General features: G+C 35.0%; 1 protein-coding gene and 1 long non-coding RNA gene across 7 annotated transcripts in view; one reads left to right on the top strand and one right to left on the bottom strand.

Moving 5' to 3' along the window:
* Positions 1-27,340, top strand: part of ZFHX4 (zinc finger homeobox 4) — a 156,924-nt gene that overhangs the window by 90,068 nt on the left and 39,516 nt on the right. The gene's annotated exons all lie outside the window — the stretch shown is intronic.
* LOC140001854 (uncharacterized) lies at positions 11,159-12,161 on the bottom strand. Its single transcript, XR_011807459.1, has 2 exons — positions 12,025-12,161; positions 11,159-11,484 (listed from the first exon to the last, which is right to left on the bottom strand). It is a non-coding gene; the product is annotated as an uncharacterized lncRNA (long non-coding RNA).

Genomic DNA, 27,340 nt, shown 5'->3' with positions numbered 1-27,340 from the left:
AGTTACTAAATTGAAAAAGGAGTGTTGTCAAATACTTTAATATGTAAATAATTTCTGCTCACTAGACTTTGTAGTGGCTGCTGCGTCACTACTTATTCAAGTAAACTCTGCACATTTCAGAGTTTCTGGGCCACACTGAATTAGTAGTATAAACTTTGATGAGAAACAAGAGATGTCAGGCAGCTTGACAGGCAATAGATGTGATCTTATAAACTTCTGGATTTTGCAAAGTGAACATTTTCAGAATACCAATTCAAATTAATCAGTAATCTTCTGCCTTTTATAACTCAGATCACAAAATCTATGACCAGCTAAAATTTATATCAGGATTTCATTCTGGATCATTTAACTTTAAAGGGTACCACCCTTTAAACTACTCTTGTTGTAGAGTAGTGGTGTTGCTGGTAGTATGCCAACATGTAGGTACCATGAAGATGTTGAATTAAAAATATCTACAATAAATCACTGGAAAGCCTAAGAATATTTATTTGAAATTGAGCATAAGCACTACCTTTTTCAGGAGCTTAACAAAACTAATATGGTGCACGAGACCATACAAACCTGTCCATTTAGTATGTTTGCAGCCTGTCATGTTAATATATAAATATGTGTGCATATGTATTTAGACAAATCTTAAAACATGCATTATTTACACGCTATAAGAGATTTTTTTTCTGATCCATTACAGTCTATTATGTAAATATATATTTAAAGGGCATAATATGTATTTTAAATTTCATTGGATTTTTGACTTGATAGGTCATAATGGCTAAGATTCCTTACATGGTATCTCATAATTTATTTCAGTCTGTATTATAGATATTGCTGTGATGTTAATATGAATTTGCATATAAAATATGCTTCAAGAAGTTACTGTACACATGAAGATTAATAATTCACTGATCTTAAATGGAAGAGAGAACATCAAAACTGATTAGTTCACATAAGGGTAAGACTCATCCTCTCTGCAGAAGGCCAGCAGAAAACCTAGGCATCATTTAAGCATCACTTAAGCCCTCAAAATGCAGCTTAAATTGCTTTTAACTGGTGCATAGGCTTTTCTCTGGTCTTTGGAGAAGTAGTGAATTTAATCCATAAGAGAATAATGTATTTCTAAAAGCTCCCAATTTCTAGAAGTGAATTAGTAGGTCTTCTAGGAGGAGCTCTCAACTTTCAGCAGTCTCCCCAGATTTTACCTCATTGTTTATAAGAACGATGAAACACAGGTTTAGGAGAAACAAGTAAAGATACCTTCTCTGTGAAGAATTCTGTGATTTTGAATTATGTCTGCATCAGCAATGGATCACGGTACAGAGGTGGCCAAGCTTGTTCAGAGTGCATGGATACATCCGCTAAAAATTGAGGACAATTACTTATCCCAAATTTATATTCCAGCTCATGAAAATTTAGATTCCATCTCTTCCTAATCAAATATGGAATTTGGCAATTCAGTGGATTCTGAGGTGTCCTCAAGATCATTATTATTCATGGAAACTCTGTTTTCATCTGGTTACTGGGATGAGGTTTAATGTTTGGATATGTTGATTTTCAGTCAGCAGATCTGACTAAACACAGGCAGCATGGAAAAAAAGTAAAAAAGTAAAAAAAAAAAAAAAAAAAAAAAGGGGGGGGGGGGGCTCAGATTGTTCCTTACCAGCTAATACTTCTGGTTACGGGACAGTGCTGGCACTAGTAGACAATTTTGTAATAAGAACTTGACAGCCGCCAGTAGCAGATACTAAGGAACGAACAGAGGAAGAGGTCAGGCATACAGTCATGCTTCCCTGGCATAGCATCCCAGCTTCTGGCAAGTTTTCCAGACATCTAGTTTTCAGCATACCAAGCTTAAGCTGTGAGCACAAGAGAGCAAAGAATACCTACAGAGTTTAATAATGGAGAATCTCTTAGAAAGGATTGGTAGGAAAAGGGTGAGTGTGACTTGGGCTCCAAAGCCTGCTGGGAGTGAGGAAGTCAGAGGAAAATAGACATGTCTAGCTAATTGTGAAATGGCAAAATGTAGTTAAGCTGGATTTGTGTTGGGTGCTGGTTGTTTAAAAATACATTTATCTAATACTTTGTTTCTAAGCAATAGTTTTTGAAGTAGAACAGCTGTTTGTAGGCTATGTCCAGGCTCAGACCGCAGAAAGAGCTGCAGGGCCTCACTTGAATCAGGCCTGTGGAACAAAACTAGGTTATAATACATAAGATATGCAAAACACATTGCATCCTCAAAGCTGGAGGCATGTGGAAAGAGAAATAGAGGTACGGGGAGACCTCTGATCCAAAATATTCTCCCAAAGGCTACAACAGTCCCAGGAAACAGAAAAGAGGAAGCATCTATCCAAAGACGCCTTGCAGACAGGGGCTCACCTCCTTATGGCCAAACTCTTCACCCTAGCACTTACTGGAGTTACCCCCACTCATTGGGAAGGAGGGAATCAGCTACCCTGTTCAAAGAAAGCAGAAGTTGAGTTTAGTTTGCAGTTGTGTCAGCCTCACCTTACAGACATTTCAGCTAACATTTTCCAGTGTGGTCCACAACAAGCAACCGTAAACTGTTTGAATAATCTGTCTATGATGTCTATTGAGCCTCGGGTCAGCTTGTAGCTACCAAGGTACAGCTCTGTGGCCTTGGTACTGGCTCTTGCTACAGGGCAAACTGTTCTGGCAATAGAAGAGGATTTTTATTAACAGCAACCTGTTGAGCAGTGGGTCATGTTCTAACGGGTCTGGAGTAGGAAGGTCCTGATGGGATCAGAAATACTTCTCCTAGGTAGGCAGTTCCAAGCCTGTTTCAACAAGAAGTATAAAATGGTATCCTGCCTTTCTGTGGTCTGGTCTTTAAATACATTGCTGAACTGAGGCTGAGCTATGCAGGGACAACCCATACCAAACCAAAGCTTTGTAAACTCTGTCTCTTACCCAATGATTCAGGTCTGAGGTAAACTGAATTCCCTTCATTTTTCCCCCTTCTCTCATGTTTCCTCTCTTCTGTCCTAGACAGAGCCATGGATTAAAATTACTGCATCCTTCTGGCTTTACGCATATACAGATAGACATATATAGATGTCAGTCTCTCTCTGTATAAGTGCTAAACTGTTATTGAATATATTAATTATTACAATTTGTTTAAAAAAGCCTGTAATAGTGAGAAATTGTATACAAGTAATTCAAAGTGCTCTGCAATATATAGATAGGAGCTTATGATTGTAAAGCAAAAATAATAATAATAAATATATGACATTTCGGGGCAGATGTTACATTAGTAACTCTGTGTAATAATAGTTTCTTCACACTCATAATATGAATGTTTACTAGTATTTTTTATAGGAAGACTTACAGTACTTGTCTGAAAACCTCTTTTTTAGTAATTATGGATGTCATCCCTTTTGACTTTCGATGGAAATACCAGATGTTACAATTCCCTGTGGTGGGCCAATTACTTGCTAAAGTTTTATTATTTTACTATACATCAAAGCAATGGCTCAACTATGTGAGTCTGAAGAACTTTGGGCGATCTTTTGCTTGTTTGCTTGTTTGTTTGTTTTCATATATAAATTTAAAACATTCCAAAACAATTCTCTTTCCAATTTGATTAAAAGAGTCACACAAGCCTGGATTGAGACTTGACTACTCAGCTTTTAGCCTGGAGCAAATTTTCTTAAAAGACTTGGGAGAAGGGTGTTGAAGGGGATGGAGGGAAAAGAAGTAAGGAGAGAGGGAAGCCTCAAAAGTGGAAATGTTGACTGAACCTTAACTATTGCATTGTTAATGGTGACACTATTATATAATGCTAACAAGGACTCTGGAGATAAATACAACATCAATTAAAGGTTTGCAGGTGTGTCACTAGGGGTGGATAAAAAGAGAGAATGGGAAAGGATTTGTGCCAGCAGACCTTATGGTTTTGTTGTAATTAGTAATTTGTGCAGGTGTCTATTATGACTAACTGACAATAAATCTTGGCTTCTGTTTTGAATATTGCTTTTGTTTCCCAAGTTCCATGCCTGAAGGGGAGAAAGAAAATGACTGGAAGATTAATTACTGCAATGGTTACTCCCAACAAGATAAAATGGAAAGTAGTAATCCATTGAATGAGATTAAATGTTCTTCTTATTATTTTCATATTTTATTTTAATAACAGAAAACTGAAGGCAGTGTAGGTTGTGTGGGGGTATGTATCTACTGTATTTTGCATAATGATAGAAAAATAAGCCTACTTTGTCAATAGGAGTTGTGTGCATATGACAGGGTTTTTTTTTCTACCTCAGCAAAATGATGGAAAGGTATCCTCCACTTGTGCAGCAACCTCTAATTCTAAGCACAGTGATGAATTGTAAGTAAATTTTACCATTGAGCAATGTTTTCCTTAGCTTCTCCATCTGCTCATTTTTGACACCCCTGTCATTAACTGTCATTTTCCTTTAAATATACAGTGAAGCTGAAAGGCCAGCTCTACATCACATCATTTCAGATTAGGGGCAGTTCCTTTGAGCTGAGCACTGTTTAGGTGTCAGAAAGAAGTCTCTGACCTCTCTCATACCACACTGCCGCAGGGCCTTAATTAGTACTGACTCCAGCCATTACTGCAGAGAGGACAAAGGCGACCACATCATTTTTCTACTTAGGAAGTTAGCGTCTGACCTAATAACTTGTCCAGGCTCATAGGACACTGTAATGGCCGTACAATGGCAGTGGGGATTATTTGTCAGATTCCTTCCTCCCCTAAATGTAGGATAATCAGGCAAGTTAAATATTGTATCTTTCAGTATTGCAAAAGTTGTTTTAGGGTCTCACTGTTGGTTTGCCACTGGGAAAATGACAAGAGTATGAGTCAGATATTCACAAAAAAAAAAAAAGAAAAAAAAGAAAAAAAAAGTGATAACAAAGTATAAAAAAGAGTGTTTCTTGTCCTGGCTAGAAATGTCTGATTATTTAAAATATGGAACTTCTTATCAGATATTCTCTTATGCTATTGAATTCAGTGGAATTTTGTCACTAATTTCACGAAGACCAAACTCAAGTCCACAATAAAATGGGTTCCTTTTTCCTCCATCCTTCTTCTTTCATCTTCCCCTATTTTCATCCCAACCCCCAATCAGAAGAAATTCATTCTTACATCAGAAATATTTTACAATGCTTTTGGCACAGCATTTTTGGTGTATTTCACTAGAAATTGAATTTATTGCATCAGATGTCAGCACTATGCGGTTCCACAAGATCTCCTTATTTTTCCTGTTTGTTTGGTAACGTTCCACTGAGAAAATTTCATGCCCAAATGTAGCCAGTTCTTAATCTAGAACTCTTTAAAAAAAAAAAAAAAAAAAAAAAGCAATTGAAATTACTATAGAAATTGCATGGTGTCACACCATGGTCCTTTATTATCAGCCAGCATCACATGCTGCAGCACAAAGGCACACTTTATGCTACTGAAGCAGAAATTACTTTCACTGTAAATACATTTCAGAGGTTTGGCAAGACAATCTAAAACTTGCAGCAAGCTAAGACTGCTGATGATCAGTTTGTCAAGGTATACTTGTAATGTATACTTAGTATTTTTGAAAGCTGTTTAACTGTAATCGATTCGTCTACTACCTTGCCTGATTTCTGTATTTCTTCTGTATGTAAGAAGCGGTTCTTCCTGTCTCAAACACTGTAAAAAAAAAAAAAAAAAAAAAAAAGGAGAAAGTTTCTAATTCTGATACACTTTTCCACACAATTTGCACAACTTGGTCTTTCTAATTCTAGTTCTAGTTAGGATTAATTTTACCATCGTGACTTGGAGCCAGATTGGAGTCCCAGAAATGCTGTAAAGTTACCACATCTCTAAGGAAATCACTTCAGAAGTGATCACACAAAGATAATTACAGTAGTATCAAAGCTGTAAAATGCTGCATAGCATTTCTTGGGTTCAAACAGTACCTAAAGCAATAGCATATGTTTAAATTCAACAGCATTACAGAGACAGGGCTATATCATGGGATAATAGAGTTGGGGCCAGACCCTTCAGTCTATAACTGTGTGATCAAGCATTATTTCATTTGGTCTATGAGCTGAAATAACAGCCAGTAAAGCTTTCAGAATAGTCCTTTGACTACATATCATATATTCCAATTTCCTTATTCTCATTAAGATTATACACATACATTGATTTTGTTCTAAGATGTGGGGAGGTGAACTTTACCTTTCCCAGCATAAATAATTCCAGATTGAAAAATACTCATTTCTCATTACTCATTAGAACGATACAGCAGAGAGGCCTATATGAAGGAAGAGACTTCTGAATTTCTGTGGGTCAGTATGGCTACAGGAATGTATTCTCCAAAGCCAAGGACAGATTCTGCTAACAGCTATTTTAGCTGTTGAGCTGATGCTTTCTGTCCTCCATGTGCTGAATAACAGTGTTTGGTCTGCAATTCCATTAATAAATTAGACCAAAATTTTAAAGCCTAACAACTTCTGCTTCCTAAGGACTGGCAGCTTTATTATGGAAGAAACATTTAACTGGGAATTGCTACACATCATTTTCCCATTGCACTGAAGCACTGAAGGAAGGCAGACGGAGAGGAACTTCAACACAAAGTAAAGACATTTTGGATTCAGGGGTCCCTTTCACCTGCAGCAGAACCAGTCCTAGGGGCATTGCAGGCAGACACATTCATGGATGAATGGTGAAGAGGAGGATCTCATCTTCCCTTCTGGCATTTATTTAATCAAGATTAAACACATTTTCACACTATTGGCCACTTCACTGCCTCTCTCCACTGGTAGTGAGGCAAATGAGTTGCTTTAGCAGAGGGATATGAAACTGCCTGGGCTGCAGGTATAGAGCTAGAAAACAAGGAATGTGGTTGACTGATTTGTATGAGATTTTTCTTACTGGAGACTTCTGTTCTTTTTGCTCTGTGTGGAAGGGTAGAATTTCTTCTAAACTGGTTGATTTACCCAAATTCAGGATTCAGATTCAGGGGACTAGTCACTAGTGTACATTATGGCAAAAGTCCCTAAATAATTGTGATCATATTTGTATAAATGTATTTGGGTTTATATGGCTGTTATTTGTGAATATGCACTAAGGGCTGCACACAGGCAGCAGTATGTATACTCACTGATAAATGAAATCTTGTCTGTCTTTGTATGTGTGTGACTGAATGTGTGAGGGCTGCTTTTGCAATATTTTTATGTTGCTGGTAACTAACATGTTTTCTGACTTGAAGTAAAAGAATTTTTTAAAATTAATTTTTTTGTTTGTTTGTTTGTTTGATTTTTTTTTTTTAGGGGAAAAAGTCCAGAAAGGAAGAAAAATAGACATAGACTATTTGTATAGCACATTAAGGCTTTGCCACAAGTCAAGAAAAACCCAGGAAATCAAAGTTGAAGATGACATGATATTTTTCATTTGTGCCTCTGTGCCTTCATTTTTTCTTCTCCTTGCCATATGATATGATAAGGAGAGTGTGTCAAACAAAGTAGAATATTCTGGCTTTTGTTGGCTTGAGTCATAACCTTACTGTTACTAAGAGTTACCTCTTTGGCCAGTGAATAATATATATATATATATGTATTTTATCATGATAGTGTAGTTAGAAGAATCAGATAGTTTTAAAGCATATTCAGCCATCCTTTTTACTTAGTTTTAATCAACTTGTTCTTCTGAACAAGGTATGGAATTGATAGCTGTTATTGATTGCTTGTAGCATTACCTAATCTTCACTAAATGTAGGAAGCTTTTCAGATTTAGAAAGGTGGCAGAAAATGTCTAGTAATGATGCTGCTGGGAATTGAAGCTCGATACTGTGGTCAGTATAAAAGTGATATAGCTATAAGAGGTGTTTTATTATAAGCCCATTGTTTTTTTTTTACTAAATGTTCAAGCTGCTGTAATTTACAGGGATTTTGGAGTTTTTTAGGTATTTATTAACTATTTCAGTATTTCATTTATTCTGATTTACAGCAAGAAAAAAACTTTTATTAGTGACAGTGTGTTGGAACTTTAGAAAACTACAGAATGCAAATAATACAATAGTATAATAATGTAGAGAAGAGATGGCACTCATGCTTTCAATACAAAGGGAAAATATAAAAAATCATTACTAAAACAGATATAAACGTGATGACCTTCACTGTGGTTCAGTAATTATCCTAGTCCCCTGTATAGTGTTTGTATCATGATTTTCCTTATTTCCTCTTTGTTTTCATTTTTATCTGGGTACTTCACTGGTGAGTAATAGCTAAAGGGAACCCATTATGCAAGGCGAGCATTCCGTTTGCAAGTGAATTTGCTTGTAGCTATTGCCATATTTGAACCTCACTAATGTATGTAAATTAAAAACTCTGGTATTTGGATCTCTCCTGTTTGAAATAAAAACAGAATCTGATCATTACAATCTGCAAGCCAGGTATTATCACTGGACTAGTGAGCCGCTGATGATAAATTGTACTGAATAGCTTGTGGATAGAATATTTTATCTCAGTTCTCTATCACACAGCACTGCATAAAATAAGAATGATTCATCAAGCATGAGAGCTGGTGGTTTATGAAATTCATTGCTCACGGCAAGTGTATTTTTTAAAATTCAAAAGACAAAGCAACTCACAAGGGTTATTTAGTAATCAGTGTGAATTACTTCGAGGTATAAGCCTTAGTGGAAAAATTAAAAATACATTTGCTGTACAGGAAGCATTATTGCTGTAGGTGCTATAATTTAACTGCTTCTCATCTATAGCTTTTTTTTTTTTTTTTTTTTGTGTGTGTGTGTGTGTGTGTGTGTGTGACCATTTTGGATTCCAATCCTCCTCCCTTTTATTTTTAAAAGTGAGACTGCATAATCAGTTGTAACAGGATTATTATATTGAACAAGTCTATTCTATGCTCTCAGCAGAAACATCTTCGGGGGCTTGTACACCTTAGGCTGCAGCAGATATTTTGTTTATTCAAAAAGACATGTAAAGGGAGAAGTGCAATATAAAGTCATCTTTTTTTCCTTCAGATTTACAGTAAGAATGTTTCATTTCTTCTTGTGTATTGATGTCCCAAGGCAATGTTCCAAATGAAAAGATAATAACTTATGAAGAAGTGTCAAAAACTAATTAAGTTTTGTAACTTGTTTTTCCTTCACATAAAGTATATTTTTCATCACACTGTCCAGTCACATGCTGGGATTCTTGCTAACATCATCACATGCCAGTCACACCAAGTCTCAGTGGTTCTTCTCCTCCTGTCATTATTTTCAGCATCAATTAATTTTCTTCTGTCCTCGTCTTTAGAAAATGTAGCAGAGAATTATCAGTGCATGCTTTGCACAGTCTATTTTGAAGGCATTAGGCCACTGTGTGTATTCAAAAATGGAGTAGGCCAAACATTATATTTTCTCACCTGCAGGGTTGCCTAGTAACCTGAATTAAGGATTTTCACCAAGCCTTCAAGACAAATAGAAAAACTGTAAAGCAGGTTGACCCAGGTGGGAGCGTCAGACCCACTGACGTAGATTAGCATTTTGAATGGGGAAATATAAAATGCAGGTCCTCATTAACATTTATTGTGGAAATAGTTTTTATAATTTAAGCAGCCCGTTTTCTCGGCAAGCTGGAAGAATGCAGTGCATCATATTTCACCATTTCTAAATTTGTGTTATGAAGCATACTTTGTTTTACTTTTTGACATATTATTTGCTTGTACACTGTAGAAATTGAATGTTAATTGAAGAGATGGCAGAAGTGTCTTTAAAACATGTAAATATATCTTTGGAGGAGTTTTTACTAAAAGTATGCATGCTTGCATATGTTGGGTAGTGATTCACATAGATATGTTGAGCTTTCATTTAATCACTTAAAGGAACTAAATTCCTTGTTTAATGTATTGCCATTGAAAAGAAAGATTAGTGTACTTTAGAGGTGGGGGTCATTCTTTGTAACGCTATTACAGCTTTGTCCTTGACATGCAAGATTCCTCCAGAAAAGGAGGGGGGGGGGGGAGGGGATGTGAAGCTGGAAATTCTGCCTCAAAGGTACAAAGCAAAGAAGTAGCACAATTAGGATGTCGGCACATAGTGACAGTCCTCTGCAAATGATGGTGTCAGGCCACTGAGGGGCCGAGGGTGGCAGGAGTGACATTCACCCTAGCAAGATGGAAATAAATGCCCTGTTTGATAAAAGAAAACAGACAATTTATGTATACCCTGAAGAGTTAACAGCTAGTGAGCCATTCCTATGGGTCAAGTGCTGCATTTGCATTTTGATGGGATGTTATCAAGTAATTAATGCACCAGTCAGGATTTATTACCTCAGGAGTGAACTGAAAGGTTCATTACAAAATCGGTTTCACTTGAAGATAGGCATTTCCTCAGAGTTAGCTTTTGACATGTTGTTCCTAGCTCTCTCTGCCTGTGGCAGCAATGGTAGAAGGCCAGTGAGGTGAAATTCATTGCTTAATAAGGGCATTCACTTTGGGTATTCTTGTGATAATAAATGTATACATCAAGGCCGCACTGCCTTGTCAGTTTAATTGCTTCTTGTGCTCCTTAACAAGCCAATCTTAATCAGTCTGGACCATGTTATGAATAATTTAGGGATCAGCAGACTTCACGCTTAATAAGATGTACTAGATTATAAAACTTAAGTGCACTGTTTATAGAAAGCATGCAAAACACTTTAAGTTTTTATTAGCATCAAGGAAAAAAAAAACACAAAACAAAACAAAACAAAAAAAACACACAACAAGTAGTGAGTTATTCTAACATTTGCAGTTTGTGAGCAACAGCTGTGTCTCTTAATGCTGTAACCCCCCTCCACTTTTGTTGCAGGCCCACAGTTCGGCCTTTCTATCCCTCTAAGCCTCAGTGAGACATAATGGGAAATTTGAGTAGGCCATGAGATTAAAGCTCCGAATCGATGGCCAACCAGCAATTGTCATTTTAGAAAACATTCTTTTATCTTTTTAAATGCAAAGCAGATCTTATTTTAAAACATTTTCTGATGGACAAAATTACCTTTTTGTTGGTGGTGGCTGACAGCCTACATGAATCTTAATGCAATTATTTAGATTTGAGATTGGGCTGCCCAACCTGTATCAGCAATAGGATTTTTAAATGCTTTTCCTTTGTTTAATAATACAGGTGAAAGATAGACTGTAAATCATTCTTACATAAAATACAAAATATTAAAGTAAAATACTTTTTATTTGTTAACGTAATACAGAAATACATTAAAAAAAATAACAGAAATGGTCTCCAGTCTCTCTGAGCCTATTATGATTTCTCCATTTAATAAGTATTGTTTGATTTAAAAGGAACATTTAACCTCTTTGTTTTAAAATAATTCTTTGTCCTCCATTTTACCTCAACATTTTCAGGCTATGAGTCGTCCACAGAGTAATGCATCATTCAGTTTATGACATCTAATAAAGGCCTACTGCAAGCATTAGAACCAGGTGCTTCAACAATTTTCTTTTCTGCTTGTAGCTGCTTCTGCTTGTTCTCTTGTAGCCTAAATAGAAAAAAAATATATATTTTTGCTCTTTCTTTTTTTTTTTTTTTTCTGTTTAAATCTTGACAGATGCTGACAGCACTACAGGATCATTTGATGTCCGTGCAAACAATAGATGCATGTATTTTTGAACACATGGTGTACTTATTAGTATAAATACAGATGTAATTAAAGGCCATGCTTTCAGTCATTAGATAACATATTAAAATAATGTTATTGTTCACATACATTTATGAATCAGGGAGATAGATACCAGTAAATGAAAAACAACTTCAAACCTATTTCCTAACCTATAGCTGGACTATCATATTCCTTTGTTCTTGTGCAGGTTAATAGAGATTGAGGAGATGGGCAGAGGAAAAGCAGTGCAATTTTCTGCTATTTAAGCTTGGCGAAATGGCACTCTTCAGGAAGCAGCAAAAAGTATGAAAGCGTAATAGGCATTTTAAAAGTAGAAGTCCATATAGCTGCTTGAGGGATCCTCAGATTTAGGCATGCATAGAATCACGAATGAGATAATCAGCATTGTGAAATTGAAACCTGTCTGCTGCCTGCTGCTGTTCTTCCCTCTTTCAGTGGAGTGATTTGTAACACTCATCTTCTTCAGGCAAGGCAGCCTTCAAGATTATCCAGAACTGTCAATAGTAATTGCCAAAGTATTTTATTACCTACAGAAAATCAAAGGAATTTTATAACCAACAGTTATCAAGTTTCAATACACGGTATAAAGAGAGCAATTTTAGTTGGAATACAATTGTGTTTGGCTTGCTTTAATGTTCTTGAGACAATTCCTGTACAACCAACTACAACAATCACTGTATTTAAGCTAGAGGCAAGAATACGCATATGTACTTGTAGTTAAAAAAAAATAATAAATAAAAAATAAAATTACATAATGCTTACAAGCTTCGGCAAGTAAGTGGTTTTTAATTGCCGTACAAACTATGCCTTAGCTAATTACTTCTTAAAAGAATGACGTTTCTATAAAACTCAAGATGACATTTTGAAATTCTGGCAGTAGATAGGAGTTTAGCTGGGGCATTTTCTGTCATGAGGTAAATCAAGTGCCTGGAGATTAGCAAAATATGACACTGATTATAAAGTCTGAAAACATTAATGTTGCAGCTTGTATTGTGTTCTCAGATTATAATCGTTATGTGAACCACAGTTGTCAGCCATTCATTTAACACAGTTCTATTACTCTACAGGGTCACCCGTGATTCAAAGTTTTTTAGATGCTTAGCTTCTTACTCAGGCTATGCACGAGTAAGGATTGCATCTTCAGCCTGACAGTGTTTTTCTGAGCCATACACCTATCTTTCTTTCCAATACAAGGAAAAGAAAGGTGTGGCTGTCTAAATGCTTTATGGGGGAAAATTCAGTTCCTATTTTTGACAGTACCTTTCCCCTCTAATCCATGAAGTCATGTCAAGACTGAAGTGACATGGCTACCTCTAAGGGTTCTTTTAAAAACAAATATACAAACTGTGAAAAATTAATCAGCATGGGGAAATGACTCTTTCTAAGTTCCAAACAAGATGGATGCACTTATATCTTGAGATGTGCAGAGCATTTTATTCACAGTACTAAAGTAGATATTATATCTACTGAAAGACCTCTGAAATAGCAGCCATGAAAAAGCTGCTGAATAAGCCATGAACATTTTTTATACTAATACAGGCATGAAGCCATGATTAGAGCATAAAAGAGAGCTTTCCTTTCAACTGTGAATCTCCTTGCTCTTTCTACTTTTTTTTTTTTTTTTTAATGACCTGTTAATTAAATTATTAGTTGTTGTTGAGAAGGCAAAGCATTTTACCAAGAACCTCGTTTCGTAACACTGGAATATATGAAAAATTTAGAAAAATGTTAATTAGGGGAGAGGTTATTTATATACTATTAAAATGCTGATGTTGTAATTATCAGAGAATTATTCAATTAAACTGGGTAATAGCCATTTTTAATATAAGAAAAATGACTAGCCTGGTGGAAATTTGCTAGTATGATGAACCTACACTGAATCTGGTACTTTTTTCACTTTATTATTATTTATATTAGTTTATGTTATACATATAAACATATATTATAAACATATAAACATATATTAAACAATGTATAAAATGTCTTGACACATTAGTCCATCTAGTACTTATGTATATCCATAAAAAATACAGAAGTGTATTTTTATCAGCCAGAACTATACAGATGTTTAAGGACATCAGAATAATTTGAACTAACTTATCCCTTTATGTGAGTTTAGTTACTATAAGTGCACTCCCTGAAAAGAGGAACTTTCAGGGCTAGCTATATAGTTAATACAATAATATCATCACATTTCTTGTTTACTTTGAGCTATGAGATTGAACTGAATAATGAAAGGACAAGTTGATATCCACACTTTTCTGGGCCCAGACTTTTGAACTAGATCAGTGCTCCCTTTAGCTCCAGGTTGTCTAATTGTCCCACCAATAGTAAAACTGGAATCTGCAAAAGATCTGAGTATAGCGTGACCATTTTATCCGTCTAATATACAAATTATAAATCATAATAACAAAAGCCTTTCCCCTGGCTCTCCACCCCACCAAAGTAAAATGCCTAGTTTTAAGAGGAAAAAATATCTCCAATCCGAATTTGATTGCAGTATTGGAATTCAGAGATTCAGAGCACAGAAACAAAACAAAACAACAACAAAAAAAAATCTGTCTGTGCAAAGCCATAGTACAACTCATATTAGCCTACAAGGTCTGGTAATAAAATTAAGTTAATGTTTTTAAAATATTTTTAACTTTCCAAAAATCCAGAAAGCAAGTTGTTGGAAGTTTAAAAACAAGAGGGAAATAAAAGATAGGATATTTGTTGATCATATTTCAGATATGTTAGATATGTTAGAACACAGAGCCTGATGATACTCCAGTAAAAATCAGCTTAACACTAGCACAACTCTGTTAAATTTAGAAGAGTTAATCGTAGTTTTCACCAGTTTAAATGGGAAAACCATATATTTCCAGCATTGCTAGCAAGTGCTGAATTCAGAACTAATTGTCTCTCATTTCTGTAGTGAAATAAATTACATTTTTTTTTTCTTAAATCTTTGTTTAAACACTGGACTGTTACATTTAACATTGGATTAAGTGGGGTAAAAGTTTACTGAGAAATTGCACAGCTGTATTTGTACAGAGCTGTACCTGATTCCCACCTCCTGTAGTGTGAGCAGTGGTAAGTGAACTGTTTCTGTGTTGTTCACTCACTCTGTCAGATCGAAACTCAGCTCAATAGCATTAAACTAGCTCCCATTTGAAAGATTTGTCTTACAAAACCCTGAAAACTGCTCTGAACATGCATACATTGATTTTGTTGCTGGAATCTCCTGAGCTTTGATGAAAAGGAGACTCCACATGCAGGTGAAAGAGGGTTTACCTCTTCAATATTAAAAAGAGAAGATTAAGGATTTTTGTTCAGCTAAGGCTGAACTAATCAGTGCTGTGTGAGGGTAAGACAGTTGGCCTCATGCCTACAGTACCTTAATGTTATTTTCTTTAGTTGGACAACAAGTTCAAATATCTCCAATATCTGCTTCTGAGTAGCTGTCTACTATTATTCCCATTTGCACAGCTAATTGAATGTCCTGTGGTGCAAGAGGTTTTTATTTTTGCCACAGAGAACGGGGTGTTTTTTATGTTCATTGTGGGAAATTTTCTTAAATTTTGTCAAGTAAAAAAATGCAATGGTTATATCAATTCAGAGAAGAACACCTGTATGATGCTACTCTAAATGCTGAGCAGGTTAGTATTCACAGAGGCATTTTTTGCAATCAGAAGTTTAGTTCCATTCCATTTAGTTCTACTAAAGCATAAAAACAAAATTAGATGAGTGATTTTCACAAACTTTCATGTTTTGGTCTAAAGAAAAAAGATGTTTATTTAGGCTTGCAAGTTGAAGAACCTTTCTTTTTTTGTTCTTACTACAGATGTCTCATGCAATGTACATGCTACCATCAGTGCATAGAACTATGAGAATTTTTGTGGATGAAGAAGAGTATCCTTAGTTTGCACGCATCATTACTGAGACAAGAATGCCAGAACAATGTAATGTGCAACATACTAAGGAAAATAATATTATTTTTTTCAGCTTTTACTGTCAATCTATGAAAAATTAGGTGGCACAAACATTACCTGTAGTTGTGGCACAGGTAAGGCATTGGGAGACATGGTGAGAGAAGGCAGTATTTTTTTAAATGAACTAGCTGCATTGTAAGATATCATAGCATGTTACAAATATATCTAAAGTCTTATCAGCTGTGCTTTTGATCTATAGTAGAAATACAATAATGAAGTTGAAATGAATGCTACAGAGACAGATAAAGTCAGATAAGAGATTTTCAGAAATTAGATAACATTTATTTTTTGTCATTTATAAGAATCACTTGGTTTGCCTCTTAGGCATATGTTGGTTGGATTCTCACACAGCATGGTTCTTCTTCAGTAGATCTGCTCCCCTGCCAACTGAGGTCACACTCCAGAAACACATGGAAGTCTAACAAACCAAAAAAAAAAAAAACAAAAAGAAACAAAAACAACAAAAAAACTGGAAAACTCATCGATGGTGATGACTTAGCCTTACTTCAGTCTGAACATAGACCAGAAATGACAAGAAAAAGAAGGTCTGAAATGACTCATGGGACTAGAGGATTATTTGTCTAACTTAATGCTGGTCTGAATAATCTCCAAATATTGCTGTAAAAATAATGTATACATAAATTTGAGTCAAAATTCAAATGTATATAATGACCACATATATTCTTAAAAGTAATTAGTGCTTTTATTACCAGAAAAATATTTACTCCAGTAGAGGGTTTCACCAGAGGGCTTGACTTAGAGACTCTCAGTTGTAACACCTGTAGCTACTTCTGAACTGATGGAGTTAGAACCAGTAATGATGAATTTAGGCCAGTTTTTAAAATTTAAAAGAATGTTTATGGCATTTAAAATTACATTATTTTATTGGAATTCATTTCATGCAGTAGTTCTGTTATACCAAGAGATGTTAGTTACAAGGGTAGAAGCTAAACCAGTAGCATTTTTTTTCTGAACCAATCCATAAAGATGCCTCTTCGACACTTTGATGTGATAAAGAAGTGTTAATTCAAAGTGACTCAGTCTTCTGCATCTTGGGACAGAATACTGTTTAAGCCAATTGTTACTATCCCTGGGTGTTTTAGACACTGAACCATGCATCTCTCTCTGCAGATCAGAGAAGATTGTAGCAGTCATCCTGTGCCACCTGCTATCACTTAATTAGTATAATTATCTAATTTCCAGTTGGAAATAATGGCATCATGCACTTTTTAGTAATTGTAACCGTCATAATATATGCCAAATTATGTTACACTAACATTATGTGATTTAGACATTTTAGGAGGGGGTATTTTCTTTGCATTTACACACTGGTGTTTCTGATCTTGACTCCCAACCATAACCATTTTTTTACATTATTATGATCCTAAAGACATCACTGATTCATATTACAACTCTGCAAATGAGCCTTTGATAAGTATGATTTAACCTTTAGTGGACAGAGAAAAAAAAAAAGAAATAGAAGCAGCAGATTTTCATAATATAAAAGTATCCAGGTTTTGAAGAGTTTGTCATTTTGCTATCAAGAACCACTTTTTTTTTTTTTTTTTAAACAAAATGTTGGTGATCACATATGTGAGTTGAATTTTATATAGATTCTGTCTGGGATTCTCAGTTTGAGGAATAACTTCAGTTGATCAGAAAATGTCCTACTGTTTAAACATTAACATATTTCATCTTCTTATTTTTTTCCTCCCAGAGATTACATCACAACAAATGAATAGGTAATAGATGGGTTTGGGGCACCTTCTTTTCACTGGACAGGTCTGAGTTATGAGGCTTCAAAAACAGAAAAAAGAGAGAGAAAAAGAGAGAGAAACAGGCAGTGAGATGAAGGGACACAGGCAAACCTGAGCCACTGTCAGAGTCAACCCTCCCCCATTCCCAATGATACTGCCTGCCTAAGAGAAGCACTGCCACGTATATATCAGGCAAGGTTATTACCACTCTGCTCTGTAAACATACCATGCCTCCTGGACATCTTCTATTTTTATTTCATTTTTGTGTTATATCTTATATGTAAATCTAGGCTGGCGATAGTCAGGAGGCATTCATAGCACTGGGCCAAATTCATTCCAGGTGCAGTTCCAGGTCCATTCACTTCAATGAAATTACACCTGGGATGAATTTGGTCTGTTATTAACTGTAGAGATTACATGTCCAGCTTCCTTAGTATACTAAAATACCGAGAATACATATAAATAATGAAGTATGTAATTACAGTCCTGGTTTTAATTTGTGTTTCTAAATGTGCTGATGCTTTTGCACATGTTTATAGTTACAATTATACTATTGTAGTATATTTTTGTTTAGTTCAGATATATTTGAATTTGTCTGTAAAACAGAGATACACGCTTACTGTTTACTTTCATATGTCTCAGTAAGTCTCTCAAAATCCATTCAATGGCTGATTTCTTAAATACAATATGAAATTATGCTGGCCTTAAATATCTCATATATTTATACTGATGAATATATGCAGGGCATCACAATACTGCCACTTAAAAACATTCTTTAAACAATGAGCCTAATTTCTTATTGATTATATGTTAATCAATATATATAAATAGGTGATTTTGTCAGTGTCGATAGGAGCCAATAGAACTGTTCCCTATCAATATTATTGAAGGATTGCATTCGTTTATATGGTTCCTGTTCCAGAACCATACATTACAGGTCAGGTGGCAAAAATTTGTTCCTGACCAAACCCCAAAACTAGGCAGGATTAAAGGTACTCTTCCTTCATCAGGAGACATAAAAAGCATAAGTATGACTTACCTCTGCGTACGTCTTCTAATTCTGTTCACTTCCCCTGTATTATTTTGTGCATTCCTGCATCTTGCAGTATTACACACTGTGAAGTCCTAGTAAGCGAGTTAAAGCCTTATGACGCTAACGAATCCCAGCGCAAATGACTGAATCAATAGGAAACCAGCCACTGCTGTTTAAGTGTATCGATAAATGTACCTTTATTTTCTCTTGAATGGATAAGTGTCGCAGTTAAGAGTCCTATGGATCTCTTAATTGAAAGTTAATTTTAAATCAATAAGGAGAGTCATTTAAATATTGATCAGTCCTTTCTACACGAATTGTTAGCTGATTTTTTTTTTTGAAACAACTTTGTTTAAATGCAATCAATAGCCCACAATCAGTGCGTTCCATAAAAAATTGACAGATGTTCCCAAAATGCCTGCCAGGCATAATCTTATCAGTTTACATATGTAGCAGAGATATTTCAGTCCTTTTCAAATGTACTTAGGTATCTATATTCTTTCCTTATGTACTAAACAGCACTATACAAATGCATTCTTCCCCTTGTTTTTCATTAAGGTGGTTTAAAATTAAAAAAGGGAAGATTTCTCGGATATCTTTTGAATGCATGAGTAATATTCCTGTTGTTTTATTAATACAGGCAAATTGCAAAAAAAAATAATAATAAAATTATATGGATGTTTCTGTGTGCAGTCTGTGTGCATGTTGAATAGTTACCATTTCTAGCTTTATTTCTTGGATATCATCTCTTTTTCTGCATGGCAGTGCATAGGCAGGCTTTCTTTCATTTCAATTTGACAAAGCACACAGTTAAGTTAAAAGGATACAAATTTTATTTCATGAGATTCCTTGAGATTAACCCAATAAACTAAATTTAGCTACATGTGGCTTTCAACATTTCAGCAAACACTTTTCTAACATGTCTTCTCATAGCACTGTCAGTAATTTGCCTGTAGTGGTCTTCTACACCTTTGTTTGTCACACTTAGCAATGAAGTCAGAATGGACATTTTGGTACAAGCAATATGCACTGCATTTTTCTCCTATATACTTTAATTAATTAAAAAGTCGAACTTTAAATTGCACAGCTCTGAAATCATGAAGTTATCCTTTATTATTATTTTCCTTATTTTTCAATTTTCAAATCCAGTTCCTTTTACATATTTGCTCTTGTAATTAAGCTCTTTTTGAAGTATGAGAGGATAAAGATAATTATAACAAATCACTAAATTATGGGTATGATTTTGTCAAAAGAAACATTTATTTTCAGTGATGTGATTTAAATATGAAATAAAATGGGCTGACGATTATTTTGACTGACACTTGACTGAAAAGTATTACCATAATTATATTTCCTTTCTAAGTGACAAACTAAAGATTAAGTCCCATAATTAAAACTGTTTATGACATACTAATTTAGGGCAGAAAATAATAAACAAAATGTTTTTTTCTTCTTCAGAGTCCTAAGGAGAATAGAGATTGCCTGGAAAAGCATAATCTGTCATGCAATATAGTTTACACTATTTTTGCTATTAATACAAATGCTTTCTGCTGTTCTGAAAATCCACTGTTTCTTAATCCAGCATTATTGTTGTCTTTATGCAAAATTTTAAACCCATTTCATTCCCTTTTCTGTCAGAAAAGCCATATTAAAAGGGAAGATTAAAAAGAAACAGCCAGGTATCACTAGTTCATATGCATATGGGTTCAGCATGTGAAGATACTGTTTCTCGGATCGGCCTTAAGATGTGACTGATAGATCTTATTTGTCTGATAGAGTTGACCAGGGAAATAGAGCTACAGCTGGTTACTTCATTAGGTCCTCTCATTGATTGAACCCTGCTGAAGTGATGCAGCAGGCTCCTGAGATAACTGCTGGTAATAGAACAAAATGAATTCTTATCACAGAGATTGGAAAGGCCATTAACCCTGGCCTCCAATGCTTTTCAGAGGTCACAGACAGGAAGCCAAGCGGTGACTGGGAAAACTGTTTTCTGTCTAACTACAGGTCATGTTAGAGGGGGTGTGTGACTTTTTTACCCTTCGGCTTCTGTACAGATGAAACTGTTACACTGGCAGATGTTAATAATCAGCTGTAAATAAATATTGGAAGCAGAAGAAGAAAAATGAGAAAGCACAGGAATTTATTTCAATAAATATTTAATAAAAGAGCAATTGTTACTGTGATATTTACTGCCAGTTCTGCTGTAGATTTTTGCTTAATACTTTTCCATATAAATTGAAAAGAGAAATACATCGAGGCACTTAAAAAAGGGAAATTTAATATGGTTTTATATAAAAATACCTTTCCTTCCTTCCTTCAAAGATGAGGATTATAATTGCCTGCTGCCTGCCTGCTTGCTTTATTCAGCAAGCCTATCACCAGTTCATCTGTGAATTAGTGCAGGGCGCTGTTTGCCTTTCACCTGGTTGAGAAGGGTATATATCTAAGTAACAGTCCTATAATTTACATTTAATGCAACCTTTCAATTGACCAAGAGCCCACAACCTAAGCCCCCATCTCACAGCTGAGGACTTTCCCACATTTGTCAAGTCAGTGCCACTCTAGCATCAGCCATGAGAAATCATCCATTTAAAGCCTAGAGCTGCACATGACAATTTTCTTACCCCTGGTGAGAAATCTAGTCATGGCAGAGGTAGCTTTCTTTGTTATGTGTTTGACTCTAGCTTTGGGAAGCATGCATGTGGATTAAGAAAGTATAGCAAGCTGCATCCTATAAAATAAAATGGATCATTTTCTCCTTAATACTGACACGTATATGAAGTAATGTAGAAATGCACTGTAGGTTGTTTTTAGCAGTATGTTGGTGGCTTCTATCCTTGTGATAGTGATTTAATTTCAATGTCTGTGGTCATGTGGTATTCTCTGCTGGAGCCAATCTTTCACAAGGAGCAAGCTCATTTAAATGTAAATGGGGTCCTGTGGATGGAAAAAACTACCTACTTCATGTCTTCAGCGACCCACCCAAGCATTTGGTTTGGCCTTCCATGCATAAATAATAACAAGAAGGTATGCTGTCATTGCCTTGCTTGAAACACTAGAAGTGGTTTGGCACAGCAAAAACCCTAAGCAGTAAAAGGAGACTGGTTTGGATAAACTCACAGTTCAGATCCCCATCCTGATTAAACAGTGTTAAAAAAAAAATAAAATAAAATCACAGAGTTATTTTGAGGACTTGTGAATTACAGGAACAGATGAAAACCAACTCAGGTTTTAAGAACACACAGCACCTAAAAATACTCTGAAGTAGCAGAAAACTTGTCATTTTGTTAACTTGAATGGATTTTTGCTCTTAATTGTTTGTAGCAATTTGCAAGAGTGGGATGAGAATGTGGTATAAGTGGTAATATAATTAGTATCAACTTAACATAAAAATGCAAACCTGCATTTTCTAAGTAGCTACCTTCCTTTCCACTACCATGTAGAAATATATTATATAACTCTGAAATATATGTGGATTTTTTTTCCCCAGTATGTTATTAAATATGATCAACCAGAATGTTTTTTCTTCATTACAGATGTATGGAAGGAGATATGAATGTTTGCACACATTCCTTTTATCAATATCTTTGTGACATATATACTTTCCCAACTGCTAAAGTCATATATTGCCTTCTTATAGAAACATTCCAGGTATATTTGAACAGAACTAAAAAAAAAATCCCTCATAAATATCCTTACTGACCAAGAAAAATCATAAACAGCTTTTCATCTGTGTGGATGAACAGATATATTTTCAGAATTATTTCATTAAATGCACACTTTTATTTATCTCATTTATTAAGAATGTTATGTTCTGTTGCAGATGTTTCATGGCATGACACATGGGCCTGGAATCTCAGTGTATGATACCTTTGGTGATGAAACTTGCTTATGAAATGTCCAAGCTTCTAGTTAGTTGTGGTCTGCTCTAAGAACTTAGGAGATTTTGAATTTGTTCCAGAGTGTGTAATAAAGAACTGGAATTTACTGTTTTCAGAGATTTCTCAAGAATATTTGATAAGCTTTTCTATTCCTTTTATAAAATATCATTAGTTCAAGATGAGCTAGATTTAAGCAGTACAAGATTTGCTATCCAGGGTAAGAAACGGGATATTAGTGTTTATGTTACTCAGCTGTATTAGGTGTAGCTGTGAATCAAATAATTTTATCCTGGTGGCTTCCAAACCTAAAATGTTCATCTGTCGGTCCCTCTTCCTTTATTTCATTGAGCTGGTTAAGTAACAATAACCAAAGCTGTATGTTTAGTTTTCATAAAGATTCAAGTGAAATAAATGCATTATAGATACATAGTGGCTGAGCTAATGTGTTTTTCTATCAGACATATTATTCACCATTGGGAGATATATGCGTTGTGCTGTTTTTCATTATTCAGTTACATTCCATGCAGACTGATTTCCACAGAACCTCTTAAGTCTTTTAGATGTATTTGCTGACAACCCCATATTGTTAGATATTTTTTAATCAAAAAAAATTGAGCTCAAATGCTGTCATGACAATTCAGAAGTAGAGATGTTTCCAACATACTTCTCCAAACAGAAATCTTGACAGCACACATGCTTTCTGAAAAGCAGGGTTATTGGTTGCAATGTGGACAACTTTTATTTTTATTTTTTCTTTTTAGAATGTATAAAATTGTTTTCCTGAGTGCTTTTTCCTTTGTAATTTTGAAGACTTGCAAAATTATTTGAGAGGCAAGTCTAATTCATTAGTCTGAAGGAACAGACTCAAAAAAGATAGTGTAAATGTCAAGCTCTTTATGAGAAAGAGCAAATCCTGTGGTGGGTGGTAATAATCTTTTAAATTGTTGAAGATTTTGGAACACATATTTCTAAATCTGATGTAGCAATTGTGATATAGAAAATAATCTAAAGATCATTAGTACACTAAAAATGGATATATATTTTAGGAAAATATGTGATTTCTTATATAATAAGCTATGAAAGAGCTTATATTTATATCTATATATAAATATAAATATATTGCTTATATTTAATGCAAGCTAGAATTAGAAGGGCCTTTGAATAAGGCTTTTAGAAAAAGGGATATCTTGGTTAATTTGCGTTAAATTGAATTAATATAATTCTTTCAAAACAGCAGAGTGTCATTTCATGGATATAGTAAAAATTATGAACATCTTTAATTTAGTTGTTTTTTATTAAAAAAAATAAATTAATTAATAAATCAGTGGGATCCTCTTCTGGAAGTGATTGAAGATTCACTTAGGATTGGGCAAACAAATATTCAGACTTTGATCAAAAAGGAAAAATGGAAAGCCTTTCATTAGAAAATTGGTTATGTCTTTATACCAGGACACAACTCCAAACAACCAAGGCATTTAGTGCTGGGTTTATAGTCTGTAAGATGAGATCTTCCTTTTTTCAGTCACACAGTTTCCTAAATCCTTCAGGAAGATATCTAACTAAGGCACCTGAAGAGCAAAAAAAGACATATCACATACAGGTGCAGATGCCAGTGAAACTATTTGCAGCCACTTTGCTAGAAAGGGATGAATTCCACTTTGCTTGCAACCATTTTCAGTTTTGGGGGTCTAAATATTGAAGCATAAAACCGTAAATATGGGTGGAATGATGGAATTAATGATGTCTGGAACAAGTCAGGGGACGGGACAATTTCCTACCTGTACCTGGGGCTTCCAGAATGGTTATCTAGCTTTGTGCTGAAGTTGGTGTTTCTGGAAACTAAGCATTAGTTTTAGCAGTTTCTCAAAAAAAAAAAAAAAAAAAAAAAAAAAAAAAAAAATCACAAACACATGCATTACTGTTTTCCTGTTGCATTTAGGGTACATTCCTGATTTTTTTTTTTCCTAGAACCTTCAGTAACAAATGGAAGTTCTGGTTTTGTTTTCTCACACTTGTAGGCTTTGATAAATGTTACATATTTTTCTGCTGTCCATGTCCAATTTAATCAATATTACAAGTGCTCCCTTGTGGTAGGCGGAACGGTGGCAATAAAGTGAAATTTCCACAGCTTTTACACATTGAAATTCTCAGAGGGCAAGATTCTTATAAACTTCACGTTGTTTCCTCTGTAATAGATTTAATAACTCTGTTCAGGAAGAAAGTTAGATGTGCTTTCTCATTTTCAAAATGTAGATAGTAAACCAAACTTTATTCCCTTTCCAGCTCTTTAAGAACTTTTAACTGAAATATTCTTTTACCATGAATGTTAACAAATGTGCTTGTCTCTAGAATTGCACTGATGTCCCAGTGTTACTCTGCATTTGAAAATGGGAGAGTTAACTGAGGTAAATTTCAGACATTCCCAAGATTTTTGGAACTGGATTAATTTAGGTCAGCCTAAGGCTGTTTGGAATATCTTATTCTACACACAGGAATTGCTAATGTCCACTTCGAATGAACCAGCAACATCAGCTGTGTGCCACTGGGCATCCTTTTCATTTTGAGGCTTTCCACCCAGCCATTTAAACCTGCTTTTAGACATCTGTGTGCTGCTAAAGCAATGAAAAACAGCCTTATCAGAAACAAAGGTCTGGCCTTTAGTCCCTGAGTACATTATAATAGTTTAGAACTTGTGCTGTGTGCTTCTTGTGATTTTGGTGTCCTCTATTACAAAGAATTACTGTATTGTCTTTTTCGTTGGACAATGCATCATTTGGGCTCAGCAGTCACTAGTGGAGTTCTACTTCATTCTTCATGACTGATTATTTGTCTTATTAATTCTCCCCTAACAAAGAAAAGTCTTGAAACATTGGAATTGAAAGAGAGAGAGGAATGTTCACACTTCCAGGAAGATATACCCCCACTTCTAGCCGTTATTTATATTCTGTTGCTATTACGTTCTTCCAGTGAGAAATAAACAAACAGTAGGAGGAATATCAAATAAGGGGGTTAGGCAAATTAGGTTCAATGAAGAAACGATAAAAAAGATTCAACACAATTTAAATGAAACAGCAGGGTTCTAAATGATACTGTACATCTATAAAACTCTGCATGTTGCTTCCCTGTAACTTAGTAGGCCAAGTGTTTTCATTTTACATACTATAAAATTATTGTAACTGCATCTCTGCTTAAGAAAGGGTGGGGACACTTTAAAATGGAACAGGCTGTGGACTGTTTTCATAATCATAAGAGTCTTAGAAAAAATATCAGACAGTGTTTTCTGCAGAGTTGATTTCTAATTCTCGTGAGGGTAAAAAATATCATTCCAATAATATTTTTTATATTTTTTTCAGCAATTTCTGTTTTATTACTGTCATTAACCCAATTATCAAGTTTCACAACTTCTTCATTTCTCAACTACTTTTTTTCATATGTCCGTAGCTGGAGGGAGAAAACATAGGTGGAGACATTCAGTAAAAAGGATTTTACAAGGGTTATAGTTTTTCTAAGTTGCAGATGAGGGAATTTAATTGGGGGAAGGTTTTTGGAGGGTGAGTTGTACTTTTTTGACAGCTTGTTGAATTGTGGAGTTGAAAATATTACAGTCATGAGACTGCATTCAAATTCCTGAGTTTTATAAAACAGTCAAATCTGAATTATCTGTGAATAGATTACCTGGGCCCATCTGCTGCCCACACCGTGGTCTATAGCCCATTGCTGCAGAATACATGACACAAAATAAATATTGTTCCTTCCAGGCTTGCTCTGCTCCCAGCAATTTAATGCTGTTCCTTCAGTCTATAGATAGCTATTTACAAGTGAAAGTAAATGAATTACTTCAAAAGTGAGTGTAGCAAATGTGTTCTGTTAGTATGGTTTACATACGGTTTTACTTTATTTAAAGTAACCCCACCTCTGTGGTACCCTGGATAATTGAGAACCGATTATAATATATTTCAGTTTTAGGTTTTCTTTTTGCTAAAGTCTTTAGAAATGTGTCATTCACCCCTCAACCCCACTATATATGTCATTCTTTCATTTTTGTTATCAAGTAGAATTTCACATTTTTGTGTAACTCTGGGAGCTGAGATTGTGAGAAATAAACTACCCATCATGAGACTTCCAATAAAGCTTCCAAAAGCTGGCCACTGTTGCCAGCAGCGGTGTACATCTGTAATGTAACTCGCAGAAGTACCTTTCTTTATTTTGTTGATTACAGCTTAAGTACCAGTTCTTGACTTCCTGTAGAGGATGATTCTTTGGCCATGAGTGAATGAATGACAAAAGAAAGACTGAAAACATTTTTTCTGTGAATAAATAAATAAATAAATAAATCTATATTGAATACATATATATTGAAGGAATGCATCAAATAAACCTTCATCAGAATTTGATTGGCAGCTGCTTCTGGAAGCAATTCATTAAAAGCTGAAGAACCTGCATGCTATCTTTAAAGTATTTAGCAATTTTATTTTTAACTTTGATTTTTTTTTTCTGATATAAACAAGGAGTTGAGTTCAAGCTTAATTATGCTGAGTTTATAGTAGTCTCAACTGATTTTCTTCATATAATTTTCAACAACTAGCTTTTTTCTCTTAAGGTAGGTGATTTTTCAGGAAGAGCTGAAATAAATTCCAGGCCCCTAAATGGACCTTTAGACCATTCCTGTTTCCATTTGATTTGGAAAGGTAGTGCATATGTGCACAATAGTTCTACTTAGCTCCATGACTGATGAAATACGGGTACACAGCTTAGGTTTTTTGGTTTGTTTGTTTGTTTGTTTCTTGCTGAAGTATCTAACTTCCACAGTTAGGAAAAGTAAAAAGTGTCATACTTCTCCTGATTCCTTGTATGACCAGTGTCTGTGGAAGACAGTTTATGAATTGTTTCTCCTCTCTATATATATATGAACAATGAAAAATATTTTAACTTTTTTATGAAGTTCAACTTTGCACCAATTTTGTGAAGTGGTATCCAAAAGCAGCACACTGTACCTGTAGACATAGATCTTGGAAGTGTCACAAGCCATGCAATCAATTTGGCCTTAGGTTTTCTACCAGGCTGACA

The sequence above is a fragment of the Anas platyrhynchos genome, chromosome 2 (assembly GCF_047663525.1).
Source record: "Anas platyrhynchos isolate ZD024472 breed Pekin duck chromosome 2, IASCAAS_PekinDuck_T2T, whole genome shotgun sequence".
Taxonomy (NCBI): Eukaryota; Metazoa; Chordata; class Aves; order Anseriformes; family Anatidae; genus Anas; species Anas platyrhynchos.
The sequence above is the reverse complement of the archived record's forward strand: the minus strand, read 5'-3'. Positions and strand labels throughout refer to the sequence as shown.